Here is a 21,178-nt window from a genome sequence, read left to right on the forward strand (position 1 = left end):
ATCGCCTGTGCACTAACTTTCTACACAACTGCTAACGCAGTACTTTGGTTTCTTCCTCGCTTGGTGCGCTGTGCTGTTTTCTCCTCTCACTGATATTATACCCCCCGGCACCTGTATAGGGACCGCTGTTGCTTCCAACAGATAGTTCCTTCTTTCACTTACCTGCGGTGTGCCTTCCTGCTACTTCCCTCCATCTTCTTACCACCATTGGACGCTCTGCTGCATTCTACCTTTGCCATTCAACTGCTGCACAATCATTATTTGGTAACCACTGTACGCTCTGCTATATTCTACTCTGGTTACCTACCTGCTGCATTAAGATACCTTTGTGACACCTAGATGCTCTGCTATTCCCTCCTCTTGGGTCACCCACCAGCAGCTCACCTGGATTACCTGGCTTCTGCTCCACTTGGATGTGTTGGGACTTCTTAGACGTGCCCTTGGCCGTTCGGGTTAGGTTGTTGGGACATTTGCACGTGGATCAAGACCTTCTTGGGACCTGGTTCTTCTTTTTCTGCTACTCCTTCTCACAAGAAACATAGGTTATTTGTATTCTCTTCTGACTCCGCAGGTAAGAGTGAGACAACTTGGGGGTGTTGCGGAGTGTTGGACCGGAGGTTTTTGGTATTTATGCTGTGGTATCGTTTTCCTTCACTCTAGCACTGTTGCTGCTCTCTGACTTTTTGCTCAAGCCCCTGGCCTGGCAGGTACCATTTCTACCCTGAAGGCCGCGCTCTTGGGAGAAAGGTTTTTCTGTCTTCGTTCTACGGTTGTTGGTGGTTTTGTGCTGGCTCACCCTCATTGGCCATAGCGATCATGACACGTGCATATTGCCCGCTTTCCTGGCTTCTTTTGGCAGCAGCAGCGGTCACAGGGAGCTCCACTGCTTCTCCCCACCAGACCCACTTTGGCGGGTTACAGGACCTATGGACCCTGGCACATCCTACCACAGCTACGGCGTCCCCTTCTCATGCACAGCACTGCTCCAGCCTCCTGTGTCTCCAGCTTCCTTTCTTCCATCCTGTTCGTCATCCCTCTGACTGGCAGGCATTTTCATATGCTTCAGGTGTTTTAAGCAACCCCAGGTGTGGGTCATTGAGTTCTCTTACCTGACTCTGGAGGACTCCATTATACAGACATGCCTGGCTGTTCCTCTGGTATGCCTTCATAGTCCTCTTCCTCTGGTCTCTGATATATGTGTCTGTTCATGAAATGGGGATGTGTCCTCCTAGTTGGTCTCTTGCTCCTCCCAGTACTAAAATGGTGTTTCTGGGGAACAGATTGAAAGGAGGAGAAGGGAAGGGTTTGACAATATCCCACAAAGGCTTTAGGGATAAAGTGCTCATTATGAAAGTGAAATGGGGAATACTGTGTCTCACCTAAGTACGTCCTCTCCCAATTCCCCAAGTTTGCTCCACCCAGGTAATCCTCCCATGCATATCCACCCCCAGGGTCAGAATCCAAAAGTGATGGCCTTTCCCTGGCCACCTGAGAGGAGGATTCTGGGGGGAAAAAGAAGTGTGGATGTCCTTAGTAGTTACTGCAACCAACTCAAGTGATGCCACTGGCTTATATCAGAGTTGCCTTGGTCTTTACATCAGCACATTGTAGAGAGGGTAGATTAGACAGTAGGGGTAACCGATCTCTGGGCTTCATGCTAACCTTTGGTGTTAGGGAAGCCTTGCATTAGGGTGGATGGAGCCGACAAGAGGTTGAGGGACCAGCCAGAGAAACCCAATAGTTGGACGTATTTGCATTCTTGAAAACTTGATAAAGCCAAATTTAGAGGTTTGTCAATAAAAACCTGTCAACCATAAAAATGAACTGTTGGGATTCTTAAGACTATCTGTGACAAGTGGCGTCATCATGGGATTATTTAGGCCCCTATACAGAGGCCACCCATTAGAAGAAAACGGACGGGAAGTCAGGGGCAGGAGAGTCTTGCTTAACTGCAGCCACTGAACCGCTAGATAGAAAAATTTAGAAGCTGGGAGTGGAATTGGAATTTCTTACCTTGGACACTTACGTGATATAGTCAGACAACTTGTGGGAGTCTGCTTAGTCAGAAGACACTCTGACTGAAGTAGATGACTTTAAGAAAACAGTTATACTAGCACAAGGACCAGAAAGTAAGTTAGAAGGACAGATTTGGGAGGCTTAGGAGAGAACAGTACAGTTAAAATGAGCAGGAACCAAGACGAGTGAGTTGGCAGCTAACCCCATTAACCCGGTTTTCAAAGAGTGGAGAAAGCACGAGTCAAGTGACAAAGAAGAAGACGACGCAGGAACCCTATTTGAGGCTTGAGAAGAACCCAACTCCAGCTGCTCCCAATTTACAACTACTACCATAGAAGAACTCTTGAGAACCCTGGTCGAAGGCCAAGGGATGATAGGATGACAGCATTTGAGGACCTCAGCGGCCCTACGAGGAGCAATGGCTGAAGGGCAAGGGCAAACCCAACTTGAGAACCACCTTCCATATTACAAAAACTAAGCAGTGGGGATGATAACATGCCATTCATTTTCAATTTCCAGAGGGCAGTTGAAACTCCTCGCTGGTGTATTGATCGTTGGGCCCGTTACTTAGTACCATTGGGGAAGCTAAGCAGGCCTTACATCCAGATGATACTATTTCTTATGAAGATATAAAAGGGGTATTCTGGAGCAAACAGGATATGATCAAGAACATTTGTGTCTCTGAAATCTTTGCCTATATCAAGGAAAGACTTAAGGCAGATATCCTATTGGGTAAATGATCTCATGAAAAAGTGGAAAGGACCAAGGACTAGAAGGCAAAACAATTTCTAATACCTGAGCAATTTACTGACTCCTTAATTGCATATCTTCAAAAGGTTATCTACCAGTTCCACAAACCCACCCTGGAGAAGGCCATCCAAACAGCTAATGCCCATCAATGAGCTATATACTCTCAGAAATAGCTGCGAGGAGAAAAGAGACCTGATGAGAAGGAAAGCAGGACCCAGGCAGGGAGAATGAAGTTCCCCGGGAAGCAAAGGTTTCCCAGACAAAATTAATGGTGAAAAGAAGAGGAAATTACCCTTTGGCGAGGACAGGAACCGACTAAGAGTCGTTTTTCGCTAAGAGGTAGGAAATCAGCATTATGCTGGTAGAAAATCTGGACATATAGATAGGTATAGATATAAGTTGTATCTATTAGAAGACAGCCTATGCTCTACTAAGACTGGAATTGCATCTCAAAATGGCACCCGAGGTCAGCTCATGTGACCTTGGGAGTGATTAACAATTACTGTCATTCGGAAATGAGTATTTCTATCCGACACCCATCACCCACTTGTGGGGACAGCCATTTAGGGGTCCAACCCTACTTCTGTAATGTGGGAAAATCCTGCCTGGCAGGAGTAGACGTGAGCGTTACATGTTACACGGAAACCAGTGTTTCAGTCTCCAATGTAGCCATATGTCGTGCCCCCCCACCCTCCCCACAAACCAGTGACTTTTCTCTCTTTCAAGAAGCAATTGTAAACAACTAGAGATAATCCAGATGGTAATACAAAGTGGAGCGTGTATATGGGTGATTGCTGGAGAGGCCTGTGGAGAGGCAACAACATCCACTTCTGAAGATCATAGGCAGAGAGGAAGTGTTTAGCAACCCACCTAGGTCTATGTGATTGCCTGCTCCTTCTATGTTCCAATGTACATGATCTACTACATGCTTGTATATCATTGTACAATAAGGCAGTAAAGGACACCTACATAAGGCGATGCAGCCCATATTAGGTGCTCCATGCACAGAAATGGGTCTGATTTGTACACCCTGCAAATGTCTTGAGTAAATTAATACACAAATACAAAAGAAAGTGCATGTTAAACAAAAACCTGGTCATATAAAGGACTCAGCATGACTTTTGGTTTGTAGATGTGGCCCTTATAGTTATTCATTATATTTTGAAGCCCTGCTTTGGATGTTTGGTACCAGACAAACTAAGGGATGCAGGACCTGATCAAGTTAATGTTGAAATGTATAGGTATGTAAAGATGTGGAGAAAGAGTGGGGCCGGGAAAGTTTTAAGCGAATAAAAGCTCCATGAATTAAATATAGAGAGAAAAAACGCATTATTTTGTGGAGAGGTGTTAGAGCATTGCAGCATAAGCCACATTGTAAGTTGGAAGTGCTCTGTAACTTTCATGTTCAGAGTGCCTATGGGAAGGGATGCGAGGGGGCTCCTGACTGGCCCGACAAGTAGCAAATCTAGCCCCTTTGCCGTATAAGGGGCGCAGCAATGACACTCTGCCTGAAGCAGCGTCCATGTTTGCAGAAGCCCCTACAAAGCGTGTGTTGCCATGGCAGTCATTTCTGGCGTAACGTGAAGCCATCCTTTCATCGTCAAGGTGACATCCAAGGATTGCTATTGTACTGTGTCCCTCGCCTTCTGGAACAGTGTGTAGCAATCTAATCGAGGAACATGTTGAAAAGAAGTAAATAGACTCTAGTGTAGCTAAATATCAGTGACCTTGCCTTTTCGTGCATTGTCTAGCCTGCAGAAATACAGACACTTAACGTTCTTGTACCGAAAAGGGCTTCAAGCACATGATTTTACTTCGACCGTAAAAGATAGTATTGTAGTGCGAATATAGAACTCTCCACGGAGTGATACAAGTTCTGCCACATTAAAAATCCTGCCTTGATTAGAGGTATTATTATTATTATTATTATTATTATTATTATTATTATTATTATTATTATTATTATTATTATTAATATTATTATTTACTACTAGTACAACTACTGTTAGCCAACACCAATAATGTTGGTGGAAAATTATGTCATGTCTTTAAAAGGGGCTGTGAAGCAAAATACATTGTGCAGCAAAAGCCAGCGTCAACAAAATACAGAGCCCCCTTGATGCGATGCAGTGCTCCAAAAGAAAGGCAGATTTTCAACATGTTTCAGAGACAAAACAGTACTCTGACAAGAGGTGGTTTTAGAAAGTAATTCTCCTCCTGGGCCCTTTCGCCAGGAGTGGTTGGATGGCCACTGGCATTGCAGGTAAAATGGCTTCTGTTACACTCAGCGGGCTCCTCTCTTGTGCAGGTGGAGGGGGAGGATGTGACGTCAGAAGTTAGTCCGCTGCTGGCACAGCTGCAATGTGTCTGCATTCCAGACAGCGACTGCTTGTGGTGCACTAGCAGCCCTGTCAATGTGGCGTGTTTGATACTTGCTTCTACGATCGGGCAGCTAAAAAGAGAAGTGAGTCCTGGGAACATTGCAACAACAAAAAAAAAAGAAAATACACGGTTCGGTGTGAGAAATGGACGAGGAAAGACTTGTTTTTGAAGTTCTGCTTCAGGGCTGTATTGGCTGACTCTCTCTCTCCAGCCTTCAAGGTATTGGTCTAATGCATGAGCTTAGGCCCAGACATGGTCCACCTCCGCATCTGCTTAGGCTTGGACAGCCTCTTTATTAGCCCTCACAGCAGCAGTCTCGAGTTGTACCTCTGTCTCCTCATATCTAGCCTTTCTGGGACTTCCAGTGCTGGAGCTCCTGCTGCACATGGGTCAGAGTCTGATGCATCTGTAAAAGCACCTGTTCCGGGAAGGTGCACATAGATACCCGATCTCTCCTATTCTTCAGCACCTGGAGTTTCCCTACGTTCATGGCTGACAGCCTTCCAAGGCCCTGCTGGTCAGACTAGTGATCATGCAGTAGGGATGCCGCAGATGGAAAGGTCACTGAAAGCTGGTGTCACCCCCAAATGCCATAGCTACTGTGAAAGCTAGAGTAAGTTTAACCTGCCACATGGTATGAGACTCCGCCATCTTCTAGGCTCAATAGTATGCATATTGAATCACCCTCTTGTTACTGATGAACAAGAGCCAGCGCTCAGAATGTCCATGCCTTTCTTGCATTATGTGATAAATGGGTCTGTCACAAATCATACTGCTCATTGTAATTGTAATTGGTTATCTCTAAGGCGCTTAATAGCCAGAGGTTTCTAAGCGCAAACCCGGTCCCGTCTTGCTTCCAACACGAGCGCGTTTGCCCCTGAACTATCCTCCCGTTGACTCATTACGCAATTTGCTTCCCTGTCACTTTCGCAACCTCATTCTAATGAATGTGGAAACACACAGAGACAATGTTTTTCCAATATTTGTTCTGTTTTTATTACCATTTAGGAATGCATTCACTGCATGGAGGGCGCACCAGAGTGAGAAACCAAGTACCGTCAGCATGATATTTTAATTCCTGAAGAAAATCAGGAGAAGCAGAGTACCGCAAAGACAGAGGTGAGTGCAGTTGTGATATTTATGCCAATTTCTCACAGTGTCTCATTCACAAAATGCCTGAATTTGAGATAGAGTAGAGGGAACATATTGATGGCGTGCACCATTTTCAAAAGGATAATCTCATAATCCATATTTATCATTCACATTTGACCAAAGAATCCATCTTGAAGAGCTCAACCAGTTCTTGTTTTGCATTGCATACCCTTTTCCAAGAGATTTACCTGGCTCAGCACATGACGTGGTGTGTGAAAATTCCCATGCTGAAGGCTGGATGATGTTAGGAAGGTGACCTTGGGGGTTTGAGCCACCATGCATTCCCTGATGCAGTCCCTGGTGGTGCTATCCAGAGGATATCCAAGTTCCCTGGTCCATCACCAGCCTTTTGTTCGCAGACCTCTCAAAGAACCTTAACGCTCCAAGTCTGACCAAGATGAGCCAGCCCAGGAAGGTGAGAAGGGGAATGGTCATCAGATATCAGATAACTGGCCTCAGGGTCAAAGGATGGGATTTCGAGTGGGCCATAATGCAGGGAAGAGACTGCAGGGGTGTTTCTAGGTCTGAAAAAGACCCAGGGCTATGCTGATGTCGGAACTGTCGGGACTGGGGGATAGCTAGTCTTTTGGTTGTAGCACCTGGGATTCTATCCGGGGCTACAACCAAAAGACCAGGGGCTATAGCCCCCTCAGCCCCCCCCCACCCCCCAGGCAACACCTCTAGAAGAGAGTGAAGTTAAATCAGAACTAATACGTACTCTCAGGTGCATGTACTGAACTCCTTCTATTAGCCAGTAGTTCATGGGGTTCCCTTTTTTTCATCATATTAAATTTGACAGGTTGGAACACCCCCTGCTTGCGGCCTTAGTGCCGCCTTCCTTTTGATAGGGGTTTTTATATAAAGTTTATATACATTTTATAAAAAATGATATCAATTTTTTTATATAGTTTTGATATAAAATGTATGTTTGATATAAAGTGCGTATACTTTTATATCAATTTGATATAAAGTGAATATAAAAGTTATATAAAAGTTATGTAAATATTGGAGCACTGGTTTCTGGTGCTGCTTGACTGGCCAGGGAGGGCAAAGTGAGCTCCAAAGACAGAGATGGTGAATTTAGGTTTTTGAAGAGTGATGCAGCAATTACACAGGTAGAGGGGTTCTGCCCAATGTGATAGGAGGCATATATACATTTTATAGATAGTATAGTTGATGTCATGAATTTATAATTTTAATGACACAAGCTAGAGAGTTAGTGAGTATAGATTTGATATAAAATGATTGAGATATAAAGAGGTCTGGGACGGTTCTAGTATTTTAATGCAAATAAAATTAGAATACAAATTCCTCTTTTAAATGTTAATAAAACATTGCTTATAATGTATGGTTGTGCTGGTATGTTTAGCGGGTATGGGCAAACATGCCCAGGCATGAATCGGTCAGAAATATGTTATGACAAAAGGGTGTTGGTCGGTATGGATGTTGTCAAGCGATTGTAGCATAAACTGCGAAAATAAAAAAAGCAACATTTGAATCAACAACTGAGTTCTACTTTGTGTCTTAACTTATGCCATGTGATTAAAAACATAGAAGCTGTTTCTCTAGCCCATAACGAACTGTTGACCCCTTAGAAGTAAAGTGTGGTTTATACTGCTAATATAAAAGACCAAAAACTATTGGCTTTGTCAATGTTTGTTTTCTTTTTTAAATGAAGATTCTTGAACCAAGTCGGTACAGTGTCATCACCACCATTAAACTTTAACTTTCCCATGTCAATACAAAACATAATCTATTGGCTTTGTCAATGCTTGTTTTATTTTTTTAATGAAGAATCTTGAACCAAGTTTATACATCATCACCACCACCATTAAACTTTAACTTTTCCATGCCAATACAAAAACACCAACTTTTGGCTTTGTCAATGTTTGTTTTCTTTTTTAAATGAAGAGTCTTGAACCAAGTTGATACAGCATCACCACCACCATTAAACTTTAACCTTACCATGACAATACAAAAACACCAACTATTGGTTTTTTCAATGCAGGTTTTCTTTAAAACACAATGTATGTGCACTAAGATACAAAACAGAAAATTATAGAGCGCAATGGCTGGTTTACAATGACAATTCAAAAGGACATTGGTGTGGAAAATGCTTGTTTCCTTTAAAACACAATACAAGTACAGCCAGATACACAATACAAAATGACAAAGCGCAATGGCTGGTTTACAGAGGCAATACAAAAGACCATTGGCTTGGACAGTACTTGTTTCCATTAAAACACAATGCGTGTACAGTTAGATACAAAATATCAATGACCAAACCGTCTCTTGTTACTTAGACAGCAAACGTGTTTGTTTTTTAAAGGCCCATGAATGGATGTTGTAACGCACAGAGTCGGGGTGTTTTGGGACTTCAGATGGTTTTGATCAGCATTTTTGTATTCTGCAGATTTTAGCAAAAAAAGACATGTGTGGCTATTGATGAGAAGGGCCACGTATTTCACTGTGTAAGCATCAGCTGTGCTTATGAATGGATGATGTAATGCATTCCATCATGTTATTTTGGAACTCCAGATGGTTTGGACCGTCATTTTTGCATTTTGCAGTCCTCTGCAAAAAAGTCATGTGTGACTATCGATAACAAGTATTTGTTTTTCGCCTTGTAAGCCCTGGTGCAGAAAGATGTACACAGAGTTGGTTATCTAGAGGCATCACAGGTACTCCGAAGGAAATAAAAACAGATGTAGCATGTCGGGACTGCCAATATAATGTGCATTTTGCTGTATCATAAGGAATATATTTCACGGTACATATCTATTGAATATTGCTATTTGTACAGACCATGTGCCAGAGGTGGCAGGTGACGGGTTGTGGGGTCTTTTGCATCCCTTGAAAGGGTCCGTTTTTATAAAGGAAGAACAGCTGCCTAAAGAAAATAATTTATTTATGGGGTAGACTCCTGAAATTATGGTTAGGATGGCATCCAGACATTCAAAGTGCAATTCAAGGTCCAATGTGGTACACTATGGTAAAAGGCAGCATTTTCTGATCTTGAGCTTCTTCTTGGTTTATACCTGTTGAGTTATTCTTGAAGGCACTTGGATCTATAGACCCTATGTATATTTGGACTGTGCAGATGAGCTTTAATTATCTGTCGGCACTGCAAGGGCCAAACCAAGACCATCTTTGAAGAAAACTACACATCATCCTTGCTCACCAGTGGCCTGACCCTGCCCTGCTATTTAACAATTTCTATCATGAGATCGAGCTCACCTTGGATTCCTTTGCTCCTGCTAAAATTCACTTTGCCAAACCCTCAATCAAGCAAGACAACAAATGGATCGACAAAGACCTTGCTCAGACAAAGTGATCAGTAAGGAACATTTACTGCCATGGGGCGGCGAATTCCGCTCCCCAGCTGATAAACTAATTTGTAAAACCTTTGAACTGGGCTTGTCACATTATTACTGAAAGGAAAAAGAGAATCTATTTCCACAACCATATCTCCAGTATTGAAAACTAAGGGTCTGTGGTCTTTAAGAAATATCAGGAACACAGTAATCCCTGCCAAACCCACTCCCATCCCTCAATGTCTACTCTATTTGCTACTGATCTTGCCTCTGCTTTCCATGGAAAAGCCAATCAAATCCTACTCTTGGTCAGACAGCAACATCCCCATGGCCCAGTGTCTCTCTCATGAAAGAATTCAAGTACTTTTGTGATGTACCACTTACTGACATCTGCATTGCCTTCATCGTAAATGGGCTTTTCTCAAGCCCACTCAAATCAGCCTGAATCTCTCCTCAAAAGACCTACAACCAACCCTGAAGTTCCAGAAAACTAGCGGCTCATCTCTCACCTTATCATGATAGGAGATTTCTTGGAGACGATCATGTCCTCCCAACTGATGGCTCACCATGACTTAAACAACCTGCTTTATGTCAATCAATCGAGCGTCCGTCCAGTAAGAAGTATGGCAACCAGCCTCTTATTTCTTTACTTTAATTGATTTATAACGCGCAGCCAAAGACCTGTAGGCTTAAGGGCGCACATGAATCAACAAGGACTAACGAAACGAAACAACAAATTGCATACATATAATCTAATGAGATAGCAGTACAGCCAAGAAAGAAAGGTAACAGAATAACAGAGTTTTTAATTTTTTTCTAAAAACCTCAGTAGTCTTTAGCTCTCAGAGGTCAGGCTGAAGGGCATCTAAAGTTATAGGTGCGGTGTTCAGAAAAGCTCCTTTCATAGCTTTGTTAGTGTTACATCTAGGAGATGCTGTCATGACTACTGTGAGGTGGCACAAGTTGTGCCACAAGCAGGCTCCCACCAGAACCCCGAGGGCTCTAAAACCACAGCAAAATGGCTCCTGGAGCCAGTCCTGGCAACTTTGTCACCAGGCTCATATGTAGAAAGGAAGGGCTGTTCAAACTAGGTCCCATTTATGTACATGGGACTTTAAATCCAACATGGAAGCACCCACACAGTCTACTTCTAAGAACCAAGCCATGCGGTCTAGTGTCTTGGGTGTGGCAGGTCTGGAACTACTTTCCCTGGTACTACTTTACCTGGGCTATATAAACCACACCCTGACTGCAGAGCACGCTTCGTGTTATTTTGCAACCAGCAGCGTGATGCTCACCGTGTCCAGCTCCTGGTCTTCAGCATCTTCCTGTAATCCTGCAAGAACAAGAACAAGACTATTCTGTTTTAACAGAGAAAACATCATCCAGCGCTCAGCATCTCAACTGGGCTGCAATCTGTGGAAACCAAGAGAAGAAGAAACATCACTCACCTGTGAGTACTAGCTTAAGGACTTCTGGCAAACCGCTACCACAGCTGCTGTTCGAACATTGCGACCTGCAATAACGAGAAAGGGAAAAACAATATTAGAACGCATGCTTCCAAAACATCGAATTCCATCAGTCTTACCAGAATTCCATCGCCCTACACCACGCTTCCATCCGGAGCACCACAGCAACATCTGCAAAGGAAAAGAGACATATTCAGGTTTGCTTTCAAAATTAAACAACAGCACAGCGCTGTACGTACCTGAACGGATTCCGGGGGCCTGTTTTTTATCGTGCTCTCATCCACTCACAGCACTACAGCGGCCTGTGAGGAGAAGAAGAAGAAAACACAGGTTAGCTTTAAAAGACAATAAAGGCACTGCGGTTTGCGCTTTCTCTTAACTAGAAACGTGCCTCTCCATCCGGCATGCCAGCTTTAAGACCTTCGCACCTGAAAAGAAGGAGATAAAGACATTAACAAATTCTCACCATGAACCGAACAAAGACGTACAATTAACAAACCTACCTGCCTACCAGCAGATTCGGGGTCACAGCAGGCCTGGTCCCTGGGAATATCAGGTGAGTGTAACAACACTACCTGATCGGAATGATTTGATCTGAGGAGTCTTGTATTCATTTTCTCAATGAGCAGATCCTATAGGTAGGACTATAGGTAGGACGGCATCCTTCCCCTACGACATTTGTGTGTTATCAGCAATAGGCGATACACTAGTCTCAATTCCACAGGGAGCCAGTGCAGACTTCATCTGGCCTCAGAGATGTGGTCACTTGTGAGAAGTTTTAACCCACTAGTCCTTGCCCGGCAACATTACTTTGCCCTGTTTGCATCAGAAACCTCAAAATGGCAGCTGGAAAGCATTATGCGCGCTAAAATCACCCAGAAGTGCGCAGGAAAACCTGGAAAATAGGCTGCCAATCCACTTTTGCCTATGTCAGTGGCAACACATTTGGCTGCCCACAAAGGAAAATGAAACTATTTGAAAAAGCAGTCCTGCATTGCAAAAGAAACACAGAGCTGTTAAAAATCTGTTTTTCCTTGGCTGTGGAAAGTGCAAAAATCATGGTTCCCAAACATCACAAGAGATCCAACCTCCTTGTTGGATGTTAAACATCACGGTATATAAAGAATTCACCTAAGCACAATGTCAGCAGAAACATATTTGATCAGAAGAAAATCCACATTTAAAGATGCTTGCTTGGAAGAATGTCAAAAATGGGTGCTGTACCGCTACTCGCCTGTGTCAGAAGCTGGCGATTACTTAACCTGTCAATTTAAACTGATACATGAAATCAAAGTATGAAAAGGAAAGACTTGCTATCAGAAGAAATAGAGGTGGTTACAATTCAAAACTATATTTTAAAAAGGCTAGACTTAAGAGATTGGTGGATATATTTGTTAAATGTAATTTGTGTTCTAGGATAAGACTATTTTAAACATTGGGTTAAAAGTTAAAGCCAGCTACACTGGGCTTCAAAGACATTCCACACCTTCTCCCAAACAAAGGAATCTTTTCCCCTGCTCCCTGCTAAGGAACTGGCAGGGAGGTGCGAAAGGAAAAGGGGGGAGCACTTTGGTCTGTTGCTCTGCTAGGAGACAAAAGAATCCCTTTGACTTAAAGGAAATGCTAATTCGGGTGTAGGCTGAAACCAGATGCCAAAGTCACAGAGGCCTGGGACTGCTCTCTAGCCCAGCCAAGACCTTGGAGGCAGAGACAAACAATTTGTGTATTCAGAAAGCACAGAAAATATATGTTTGAGAAAAAGTCTTATAGAAAATTGTGCCGAACTGGTAAAAATATGGAATTTGGAGGTTATTAAAATGAAAATGTTGCTCACAAGTAGAAATTACTCTGGAACTTGTGCGATATTCAGAGACAGAATTATCAAAATGTCGACTTTGTAGAAGTTGTGATAATGTTAAAAATATGAAACTTTACAGGAATATGCCCAGATGGTATGTGCATGTATGTGAAACAATTGGTACAGAACTGACACTGAGTAACCGACCAAAAGTGCAAAAAAATGTCATTTGTGAACCAAAGCTCTCCAGAAGATGGGACTTTGACGGATGCGTGCCTTATTTAATTTGGGATGTAAATATGTAGTATTAGTAAATTAGTGATATTATAAATATGCTTTTTGTGAAAAATAAGATATACTGTACAGAAACAAAGAGGATGGATTTCTCCCTGGACCATACACATGACACATCATGACACATCATGACACACTGTTGCTTCTCAAATCAGGGGAGAGGATATTCTCTGACCTATCGGCTTCTTAGAGGGTTGGGCCTAGTATAATCAGCCTACTCACCCCCTTGGAGAAATACATAAATAGGGACTGTTGAGGGCACAGAGGGACACACACATTCACCCATCACTGATCTACTGGCGAAAGCGCTCTGAAGGAGAAACCAGATCCAGAACTATCCAGACTCCAGAACTATCCAGACTCCAGAACCCTGAAGCAAAAGGCCCAATACAAAAAGCTGAACCCTTCTCAGCTGCCCTTTAAAATCTTGCAACCTGATTTTAACCCCAAACTTCCAAGGGGCATCACAAATCCAACAGCCTGGCTGTGATGTTTGGCTGCTTCTTGCCAAGAACCCTTGCTAGAAGCCAGAGATCCAAACCAGTAGAGCAGAGCTGTACCCAGAACCAACCCGTCAGATCCAGTCAAGGAGGCCGTGCAGGCCAGAGTGCCTTGCTGAGAGCAGAACCAAGTGCCTGAATCCTGTCCGGTGGCCAGCAGATTCCAGTCCAAAACCCTTGACCAGATCCTGACGGGCCTATTCCATTCCAAACCCATAGTTGTGACTATTTGGCATAGAACTGTCCATAGCCATCTCTAGTTTTAAATAATCCTAGCCAACCCATTCCAACATATCCAGAACTGCATTGTAGAATCTTTTTTGTCTATCCTGACTCCTTCTCTCCTCCATATAATCCTGTGATAATTGTAGTGATAATCATCTTTGCGCTAATATTTTTCTGAAGAAAGTCAAGTGTCCTGGCGGACAAAAGCCACAGCGGAGGCGCTGCTGTTCTGGTGGCTGGCCGTTGGGTATCTTGCATCTTCATAGCCTCTTAGTGTAAGCCCATCTTTGTTCCTAATCTTCAAAAGCACATTTTTCATTTTGAATCTTGACTATTTTGAGAAAAAATCAACCTTTACTAAAACCTCTGTAACTTTTGAACCATATGGCATTTGAGAATGGCATCTATCTACTTTTCCTCCATCTGAATACCTTTAGGTGAAAGAATAAAACCCAAAAAGGGTACTGAAGTCGCTCCAAAAAAACACTTATCTCTCTTGGCCAGTAAGTGATGTTGTTTGAGAGGCTTTAGCACTTCTTTAAGATGCATCAGGTGTTCTTGCATGTTTTTGGAGAAAACCAAAATGTCATCCAGGTATATGACAACCGAAACAAACAGGAGATCTGTAAAAATACAGTCCATAAACCTCTGAAATATAGCAGGGGCGTTTACTAGCCCAAAGGGCATCACATGGTACTCATATAGACCGAAGGGCATCCTGAACATGGTCTTCCACTCATCCCTGGAGCATATTCTAAGCAAGTGGTAGGCGCTGCGCAGATCCAGCTTGGTGAAGACAGAGGCACTCTGGACCGCCTCTAAGATGTCGGGGATGAGTGGCATAGGGTACCTGTGCTTCTCGGTTACTTTGTTAAATCCTCTGTAATCAATGCATGGCCAAAGGTCTATGGAGTCCCGTTTGGGTATAAAGAACAATGGAGCACCAGCAGGGGATTTAGAGGGTCTAATGAGAACATTGTATAGACTCTCATCGAGGTACTTTGGAAGTGTTTCCTTCTCCATTCTTGACAACGCGTAAATTCTCCCAAAGGGTACCAAGGCATTAGGCACTAGATCGATAGCACAATCCTCTGGTCTATGGGGAGGCAATTTAAATGGAGTAGTTTCAGCAAAGACTGTGTTGTAATCTTCTAACACCTGGCCAAGACAATGTATACTAGGAGTTGTGTGAAGAGCGCTGGGAATGGTCTTTACCTACTGGTAATGTGCTTCCCGAAAACAATTGGTATGGCAATGAGATGAATTGAAATTCAAACATTTGGTCTTCCAATCTATTTTTGGATTGTGTTGACGTAACCAGGTGATTCCTACAATAAGTGGGAAGTGTGCTGCTCGGATGATGTCAAAGGTAATGACCTCTGAATGCTGGTGAAGGATGAGAGGTAAAGGCTCAGTAGTCTGGAGAATAGGCCCTGAGCTCAAAGGCTTTCCATCCACGCCTTCTACTTTTTGCCCATGACTGCGATAAATGCGTTTAGCTCCAACCTTTTCCACCCAGAGAGTGTCTGCAAAATTCCCTGCGGCACCGCAATCAAGCAATGGCAGAGTCTCCACTTGATTGCCATTGACAGCAACTTTCACTGTTAACGCCATAAGGCGAGAGTCCTCTGAAGTGTCAGAGGAATCAATAGCCATTTATACATAGGGACTACAGGATCACCCTCGATTACCCATCCCTTCTAGGATCGAGGGTTTTTGTTTTCCGCCGGTCTGCTGGGCAATTCAGTGCAATTTTGTACTGTGTTTCGATCCGAACCACAATAGACGCATAAACCTTGTTCCCTCCTTCTCTTCCTTTCTTCAGGAGTCAGAGATCGACGGGTTGTGCCTATCTGCATGGGTTCATCAAAACGTTTGGCAGCAGATGAGGGAGGAGAGGGAGTTCTGGTGAAGGAAGTACATGTCTTCCGTTTCTCATGACGCCTTTCTTGCATTCTAAATTCCATTTGGGGTGCGGCAGTCATCAATTCGGATAATGAGGCAGGTCGTGGAAAATGTGCCAGTTCGTCTTTTAATTCTTCTCTGAGGCCACGACGGAAGAAAATGAACTGGGATTGATCAGACCAACCGGTTTCCATAGCCAGTCTTTTAAACGACGAGATGTAAGACAACACGTCAGCTTGACCCTGGCGTCCGTCTAACAGTTCTTCCCCGGCTGCCATAGAAATTTATGGTCCCTCAAAAGTGCGCTTTAGAAGCTCCACAAATGCCCCAAAATCCTGGAGTACTGGATCGCTACCAGTAACTAATGGGGTGGCCCAGGCCAGGGCATTACCTGTCATGTTGGAAATTAGAAAACCTGTCTTCACATGATCCGATGCATATGTGCGGGCTCTAAAGGTAAAATAAACCCTGCAGGCATCTAGGAATTCTTTTTGTTTCTTGGGGGAACCATCATTTTTGCCTGAGGATAATGCCATCGGAGTTAGATCAGTGGTAGGTGGTTCACGAGCTGCCACCATCTGTTTCAGTAAGTTGTTCCCAGCCTTCGTATTTTGCATCTCTAGTGAGAGGTTTTGTACTGCGGCTATTAACTCCTGCACTTGCTCTGGAGAGCCATTTTAGGAATTGGGCGTTGCAAACTGTCAGGTTCCTTATCCTTTTGGTGTGGAATGTCCCAATTTCCCTCCTCCTCCTCCTCACCTGTGTAGTCTGTATCTTCTTCCACTGGGCTGAGGGATCGGCGGGATCTGTAGTCCTTTTCTTTTTTTATTGGTAGCTTGTGTCTCGCACGGGAGGAAGCCACAGTGAAGGCTATTTAAAAGCACCTCCCTGTGACCCCTTTCCCGGGAGGGACCAATAAGGGGAAAAAGTCAAATGTGGCAAAAAAAAAACTCTGATCATAAGGTCACGGCAGGACTCTGTGCAGAAAATGGGCTCTTGATAGTAGTTGTATGGCAAGTAGTAAAAATAGAATTCGAGAGATTAAAAAATCCACAAATGTACCCAATAGTAGAGGTACAGGGAGCAGAAGGTACTCCGTAAAATATGCCAGAAAGTTGGCACGAAGAAAGGAGGAGGAGTCAAGAGTGCGAGTAAGAGGAAAAGGAAAAGTGGGGCACCGAACGAAAAGAAAGCTCGAATGGTGCAAGGCAGCATTAGAGGAAACAAGGCAAATGAAATGAAGAAAGAAAATGGAGGTACGTAGAATGAAGCTCCGAGGTGAAATGAAGAAAGTACAGAGAAAATAGTCTCCGAGGCAAATCAGAGAGAGTAAGCGTAGCGCAACTGCGGCAGCAAGGAAAGCAGCTGACCAAAAGGGTTGCAACCCAAGGTTAGGACGTGGGGGTGTGTCTTAAGTAGGAGTACATACATCCGGGTGGAATAGGACTAGACTGCTAGGTGCACGTAGACCACAAGATGTGCGGATACACATACGGGGCCACAGGCGCCAAGTTCCAAGGCGACTCATGACATTATGTGAGCACTCTGGCTAACTGATACGCTTTTCCACACCTCATTTCCAGATCTCATTACACATGCATAAAAATGAAAATCCTTTAGTCCCCTGCTTCCCCAAAAGAAATCAAGACTAGACTATTGCCCTGCACCCTAGCAAAACTGAGTTTTCTGCTTTCGTCCCACAGTCATACTCCCTCCCTTTGAACCGGCCCAACTCATGGGATCCCCTTCTTAATTATCCTCCAGACATCTAGGAATATAGATTGATAGCAAGTTGGGAATGCAACATTGTACCTCCCAAGATTCCCATATGGGGATAGCAAGCCACTGAATGCTCATGTCGCAAATGTGTATGTGTTCATGGGGTTCGCAGATCAAGGTTGATACACTTATACCGGTGGATCGGTGGGTTCAGAGTCAGATTTGATGACTGTTTCAGGTTGGCAGACCAAGGTAAAAGTCTGCAAAATTGCAGCAAAGGTCTGCAAACCTGAAAAAGTAAATACATGTTTAAAGCCGACTTTTTCCACCAAGGAAAAGCCCATGTAAGATACATACTAGTTAAGAAACAGGAAGCACACTGCGCAGGCAGGCAGACAGCTGCCTCTACCAGTATAGAAGCCAGAGTAGAAAGTGAAATGGCCACCAGACCTCTTCTGCCTCCATCCATGCAATCTGACATAGCACATGACCACAGGCAAATAGCTCAGCCAGGAGAGAGACAAAACTCTGAAGCACAGCTGCAGCCAAAACTGTAGGACAACCCCCAAGAGAAGGGTGAACTGCTCTTAAAGCAAGTTATCACCGAAAGAACTTTCAGCCTTTGAGATAACTACCAGCATGAAAGACTGGTGTTATGGCCACACCACAAGCAGGAAGGTCTGGTCTACAGAGGCAGTCATGTGAGGAAATCCTAAACCGGGTAAATTGGAGTTAGCAAGGGGACAACTAAAAGTAGCATACTTAAAAGTGCAGAGTTCGGTTTTCGTTTGAAGAGGAAGACTTTTTTTTAAAGAAAGGAACATCTCTGGTTGCTGCTTTGCAAATGTTGGTATTCCTTCGAAGAGGGAGACATTTGTTAAAGAAAGGAACATCTCGAGTTGCTTAGGAAGTTGTGGAAATGGCAAAGGAAGTACATTTGAAGTCAAGTGAAAGTTGTTTGAAGGCAGAGTTTTAAGTACCAAAAGATAAATATTTACAATACTTGAGAGAAAAGAGTTGTTGACATTTGAGGCAAAGAAGTGTTTGAAAAGAACAAAACTGGTTTTGATTTGAAGAAAGAGACAGAGTGGGATCCCAAGACAGAGGTAGTGTCAAGTACAGAAAGTGATATTTTAGTAGGACATACCACAAAGGCTACAACTGGCAAGCGTGAAATGAGGGGTTTCATCTGGGAAGTAGAAGATGGTAGCTTGGATAGGAAGATGAGTGAGAATACTGAAGAAGGTATAGAAGAAGATAAGGGGGGGAAGTGTCAGAAACTGCACCTGAGTCTTAATGGAACACGGATTGAGCATGTGGATAAATATGATTATTTGGGCATAAGAGTACATGAAAACTGCTCTTGGAATGAGCAATTAAAAAAGGCTGAGCTGACCCTGGCCAGATACAGTCGCTCTATTGCCAATTTTGCCAAAGGTCATGGGGTGGGGGGGGTGCTGTTTTAGTGACCCTAGAGGCGTATAATGCTGAGGCAGGCTGCTGTCTTTGGTGCTCGGCTGTGGGGATGGGCAAATCTTGCAAAATTGTCTGTGGGTGAAAATGGCTTTCTCAAAAATGTTCTGGGACTTCCATCAAACACTCCAACTTTCCAGATTCTTCTGGAATTAGATCTCCAGTCCATTAGACAAATATGCAGAGCAAAGCCATTATTGTACTGTATAAGGTTGTGGAAAAATGATAACCTTTTAAAATACCAGGCAGCCCTAGAAGATGTAATTCAACAGGAGGGGGGACTAACACTCCCCTGGGTGCAGCATGTAAAGTCTGAGCTGATCCTCTTGAATCTAGAGGAGATCTGGACTAATCCTACAACCAAGGGCATCCACAAAGGATACAATTGTGCATGCTTTCAAGGGGGAGAGAACGAAGGTGATAGCAGCGAGAATGGCTATGTCATTGCAGTTTAGTAACTACAGGGCACTTAAACAGGCCCAGGGTTACTAAGGCTATGTCAACACTATGAGTCCTAAGCTAATGCATTCACTCTTCCTTAAAGATTGCTTTGACATTCTACCTTTAGCATTGATAAAATCAAAATGGAATGCAAGTGTGAGCAGTTAATGAGGCCTTGGTACTTTGTCTAAGTGCCAGGATTTCTCTGGCCGCATTTACGATGGGGTGGTTCCTGATTCGGGCCTGGTTTAGGAGAACAAAGATGAGTAATCTTTCCTCGTAAATGTACTATTCTGTGCGGATAGGTCCACCCAAGTCATCTTTGATTACAGTTGAGCTGACAAACTAAGAATTGGCCGGATGCTATAATTTCTTCCATCTGTTGATTTCCTTATTATTTAAGGAACATGTAAAATATATCTACTGCACGCACTGTAGCACTTTTCTCTGATATGGGTTTAGTTGTTTTTAGAGGTCTGTTATCCCGTTTTTATCTGATCGTGTGTGTAAATTATGATATATTTAAATGTGTATATTTTTGTATTTCGAATGTATTTCTTTCTTAAATGCACATGTTTGGCTTTTATGGTAAATTCTTTTTACTGAAATAAAGTGATTGATAATGCTAAGAGAGGGTAGAGACACAACAGTGAGGTCATTGAAGAAGTAGATGTGAAGATATCATTAGAAAAAGGGACAACAAAATTTAAAAGCAAAGAGAATCGTTGTATGGAGAAGAGAGTAACAAACTAAAAGACAGACAATATCCAGAGAAGCAAGGAAGAGCTAGAAGCATAGGAATGGGGACCGATACAGACTTGCAAAGGGCAGGATGACTCACTTTAATTTGAACTAAACACCAAGGGCTCGTTCGTAAGTGGACAAATGGTCCACGGAACTTATCCAACTGTTACGTTAGATTAAGGTAACACTACTCAACAGTGTCTGGAAATTATTCTAAATACTGGTCACAAGTCCACATCCGTATTTCTAAGAGATCACACACATACGGGCTATCCCTTAGAAGAACACCCTGTCCCTGTCTATGAGTTCTTTCCCTAGGCTACGGTGGTGTATCGCCTATCTAACAGGGATAGTAGAGAATCTCTCCCTATCTACTCTTCTTTCATACCAGCAAAATACATTAAAAAACAACAGTACATTGAGTCTTGACTATATGTTTTTTTCTGTGACAGCGTGTAGACCACTGCTGTCTCAATCTTAATGGTACTTGACTGCCCTCTCATTTAGGATTTCAGTCTGTGTTTTATTCACGATACAACGGAGGCAAGTCCATCCACTATAGGCCTATGGGTTGTTAGAGGCTAAAAAACTGCTCTCACTAGAGAGCTAAAAGTGACGAGAGACTATCTAGTAAACAGCAACTAAGTAAGTGGACATGTCCAAATTGATTTTTAATTAACATTGTCTTCTGCATGAGCTTCCTCATGCCATTGAGGGTCGACCAGTTTCGATGATGGCTTTTATTATAATCATCTTCTTCAGGTCCTGTGTTTTGGTAAGGACAACTTCCTTCTTCAGATCATGAGGATGATCTGTATCAGCACTTCCGCTACCTATATGGTGGGTAAGAGACAGAGAAACCAGGGATGAGAATTATCCCTAGATATACCCAGAAGTAACATTACTTCTCACATTAATCTGAACCTGGGTGGGGCGAAAACAACCCTGTGAGAAATTAACATTTAAATTTGACTTGTGATTTCTTTATTCAGATTG

Source organism: Ambystoma mexicanum, chromosome 10 (assembly GCF_040938575.1).
Source record: "Ambystoma mexicanum isolate Mex_15411 chromosome 10, UKY_AmexF1_1, whole genome shotgun sequence".
Taxonomy (NCBI): Eukaryota; Metazoa; Chordata; class Amphibia; order Caudata; family Ambystomatidae; genus Ambystoma; species Ambystoma mexicanum.